The following is a 5,000-nucleotide window of genomic DNA, read 5'->3' as shown; positions in this document are numbered from 1 at the left end:
GTTATCATATGATGTGCAGTCGGTTTCATTGCCTATGAAAGGATAACAAACAGAGGGAAAGAGAGAGAGAGAAAGATAGAGAGGGGGGGGAGAAAATGGGCAAGAGAGAGAGAGTGAAGGTGTAAACTTGGCAGTAGAAAACCTAAACAGTATATTTGACCTCTCAGCTTCCCTATCAAATATGTTTACAGTTCAAGCAGACAACATCAGATAATTAAAAACAATTACAAATGGTTTGATGAAGAATCCAAAAACCTACGAAAGAAATTGAGAAACCTATTCAACCAAAAACATAGAAACCCAGAAAACCTGAGCCTTCACTATGGTGAATCACTAATACAATACAGAAATACACTATGGAAAAAAAAGGAACAGCACGTCAGAAATCAGCTCATTGTAATTGAAGAATCCATAGAATCTAACCACTTCTGTGAAAATTGGAACACACTAAACAAACATCAACACGAAGAGTTATCTATCCAAAACAGAGATGTATGGATAAACGACTTCTCCAATCTTTTTGGCTCTATAACAAAGAACAAACAGCAAAAACATGCACACGATCAAATACAAATCTTAGAATCAACTATTAAAGACTACCAGAACCCACTGGATTCTCCAATTACATTGAATGAACTACAGGACAAAATACAAACCCTCTAACCCAAAAAGACCTGTGGTGTTGATTGTATCCTAAATGAAATTATAAAATATACAGACCACAAATTCCAATTGGCTATACTTAAACTCTTTAACATCATCCTCAGCTCTGGCATCTTCCCCAATATTTGGAACCAAGGACTGATCATCCCAATTCACAAAAGCGGAGACAAATTTGACCCCAATAACTACCGTATGATATGCATCAACAGCAACCTTGGGAAAATCCTCTGCATTATTATTACCGTTTTTTTCAATTTCTTACACACTAAAATTAAAACTTTCCCACAATTAGCAAAACCTTACACTCAAGGAGCAAAACACCGGCCTAGATTTGCACAACTGTAAGCACATTGTTAGCTTCACACTTTTTCCAAAACATTACACACAGTGATTTGCAAAACACTAAACACACTTGTATGCATTTGACACAGAAATGTATCATGATGTCATTTCCTTGCAATTTCAAAGCAAAGGCTTTCAAATGAACACACCCATGAACCAATTGGTTAAACACAGCCACCAGGTGTGCACACACACTGGTGCTTAATTGTATACACATCAATCAGGTTTAAACACTATAAAAAGGCAACAGGTAAGTGTCAGAGGAAGAGGAAGAGGGATAGGGCGAGGAAGACCTGGAGGAGGGGTAGGACATGCACAAAGAAGAGGACAACCAAATCTGTGTAACGAAATTCATGCTACAATTGTGGACCATGTAATAAACCACAGACTAACACTGAGGGAGGCTGGACTGAGAGTACAGCCTAACCTAAGCAGGTACACGGTGGCATCAATAGTTCGGACATTTCGTCAAGAGCACAGGTGAGAAACGTATCTTCTGTCAACAGAAAATCCATAGCTTACTGCATGTACTATATCAACAGTTTTGGTATCTATTCCTGTATCATTTTACAGTAAGCTTATTGTATTTTGTTTGGCCAACATAGGATTGAACGTCGAGAACACCAAGGAGGGAGGGGCCCCATATTCACACAGGAGCAAGAGAGAGAGATCATAAACCTCGTTTTGGCCAATAATACAATCAGACTTAGAGAAATTCAAGCCCAAATTGTCAATGATCACCAAATTTTCAATAATGTCCAACAGGTCTGTCTCTCTGTCAACAATAGCCTGTATCCTTAAAAAAACATCAAGTTCTGATGAAACAACTGTATAAAGTGCCATTTGAAATAAATTCAGACAGGGTGAAAGGCCTGCGGCGTGAATATGTGGTGGTATGTTTTGTTCACTGACTGTAGTATTGTGTACTGCACACATAACCTTTTTACTGTACATGTAATTTTACTGTATAGCAGACCTACAGTAAATTGATCTACACAATGTGATCTTTTGCTGTATTTCAGAGAGTTTTGCAAATGGATGCGGAGGAAGTCCCGCATGAGTTTATATACATTGATGAGGCTGGATTTAACCTGACAACAGTGAGAAGAAGGGGAAGAAACATCATTGGCCACAGGGCTATTGTCAATGTACCAGGGCAACGTGGGAGTAACATTACCCTTTGTGCTGCCATTACACAGAATGGGGTCCTCCACCGCCATGCCAACTTGGGTCCTTACAACACTGACCTCATTCTTACATTTTTAGACAGATTACACAATATTATCACAGCAGCAAACCAAAGGGACCAGATGCAATACATTGTCGTCTGGGACAATGTAGCTTTCCATCGTTCTGCTCTGGTCCAAAACTGGTTTCATCAACACCCACAATTTACAGTTCAATACCTTCCACCATACTCCCCCTTCCTAAACCCCATCGAGGAGTTCTTCTCAACATGGCGGGGGAAGGTTTATGATCTCCGGCCCTATGTCCAGATGGCCCTCATTCAAGCTATGGTGAAAGCATGTGATCAAATTGAAGCAGCATCCATACAAGGGTGGATTCGTCACTCCAAAAGATTTTTCCCACATTGCCTTGCAAATGAAAATATAGCCTGTGATGTTGACGAGGCCCTGTGGCCAGATCCAGCTAGGTGGAGAGATGTTTAGGTTATTTTTATTTTTTATTCGGTACTGAACTGGATATGTAATTTATGTTACAGTATTACTGTAAGCTTACAGTACAATGGTACATTCAGTAATACTGTATGAAAACTGGAAAAAAATGTGTTATGAATGTTTTGTTGAAATGTTCAGTATTGACTGACTTGAGTACATGAAAAATAAATAAATAATTTCATTAGTCTGCACAATTGGTGTCATGTGGTGTTGGTCATGTGGTGTTCGATTCCCACGGGGGGCCAGTATAAAAAAGAAGAAGAAGAAGAATGTATGCACTAACTGCAAGTCGCTCTGGATAAGAGCTTCTGCTAAATGACGTAAAATGTAAAAATGTAAATGTGAATTTATTTTTACACTTTCTCTGTGTAAATGCTAAAAGTGTTTTAGGTTGAGCACAGGAGTGTTTAACTGATTCAAACAGAATCAGACCATATGATGTTTGGGTTTATGTTATGACAACAAAATAAGGTTTTTATAAGACATTGTATAGTTTTGACAAAAGTGTTCAATTTTGCAAATGATCTGAGGTGTTGTGCTACTGTGGTGTAGTGTTGTGCTAATTGTGTGAAGGGGTTTGAAAAACCGGGCCCTGTTTTCAAAATTGTGCTTAAGCAATTGAAAAAAACTGTAACAGCAGACTCGTACATTTCCTCAATGAAAACAATGTACTGAGCAAATGTCAAATTGTTTTTTTTACCAAATTACCGTATGACAGACCATGTATTCACCCTGCACACCCTAATTGACAAACAAACAAACCAAAAAAAGGCAAAGTCTTCTAATGCTTTTCTGATTTCAAAAAAGCTTTTGACTCAATTTGGCATGAGGGTCTGTTATACAAATGGATGGAAAGTGGTGTTGGGGGAAGAACATACGACATTATAAAATCGATGTACACAAACAACATATGTGCAGTTAAAATTGGCAAAAAAAACACTCACATTTCTTTCCACAGGGCCGTGGGGTGAGACAGGGATGCAGCTTGAGCCCCACCCTCTTCAACATATATATCAACGAATTGGCGAGGGCACTAGAACAGTCTGCAGCACCTGGCCTCACAATACTAGAATCTGAAGTCAAATGTCTACTGTTTGCTGATGATCTGGTGCTTCTGTCACCAACCAAGGAATGCCTACAGCAGCACCTAGATCTTCTGCACAGATTCTGTCAGACCTGGGCCCTGACAGTAAATCTCAGTAAGATAAAAATAATGGTGTTCCAAAAAGAGTCCAATTGCCACAAATACAAATTCCATCTAGACACCGTTGCCCTAGAGCGCACAAAAAACTATACATACCTCTGCCTAAACATCAGTGCCACAGGTAACTACCACAAAGCTGTGAACTATCTGAGAGACAAGGCAAGAAGGGCCTTTTACGCCATCAAAAGGAAAATAGAATTTGACTTACCAATTAGGATATGGCTAAAAATACTTGAATACGTTATGGAACCCCTTGCCCTTTATGATTGTGAGGTCTGGGGTCCGCTCACCAACCAAGAATTCACAAAATGGGAATTCTGAAAAAATATCCTCCGTGTACAACGTAACACACCAAATAATGCATACAGAGCAGAATTAGGCCAATACCTGCTAATGATCAAAATCCAGAAAAGAGCCTTTAAATTCTACAACCACCTAAAAGGAAGCGATTCCCAAACCTTCCATAACAAAGCCATCACCTACAGAGACATTAACCTGGAGAAGAGTCCCCTAAGCAAGCTGGTCCTGGGGCTCTGTTCACAAACACAAACAGACCCCACAGAGCCCCAGGACAGCAACACAATTAGACCCAACCAAATCATGAGAAAACAAAAAGATAATTACTTGACACATTGGAAAGAATTAACAAAAAAACAGCGCAAACTGGAATGCTATTTGGCCCTAAACAGAGAGTACACAGTGGCAGAATACCTGACCAAAAATGAAGGAAAGCTTTGACTATGTACAGACTCAGTGAGCATAGCCTTGCTATTGAGAAAGGCCACCGTAGGCAGACCTGGCTCTCAAGAGAAAACAGGCCATGTGCACACTGCCCACAAAATGAGGTGGAAACTGAGCTGCACTTCCTAACCTCCTGCCAAATGTATGACCATATTAGAGACACATATTTCCCTCAGATTACACAGACCCACAAAGGATTCGAAAAACGTATCCAATTTTGATAAACTCCCATATCTATTGGGTGAATTACCACAGTGTGCAATCACAGCAGCAAGACTGATAACCTGTTGCCACAAGAAAAGGGCAACCAGTAAAGAACAAACACCATTGTAAATACAACCCATATTTATGTTGATTTATTTTCCCTTTTG

The sequence above is a fragment of the Coregonus lavaretus genome (genome assembly GCF_964263955.1).
Source record: "Coregonus lavaretus genome assembly, chromosome: 13".
Lineage (NCBI taxonomy): Eukaryota > Metazoa > Chordata > Actinopteri > Salmoniformes > Salmonidae > Coregonus > Coregonus lavaretus.
Note: the sequence above shows the minus strand (reverse complement) of the source record.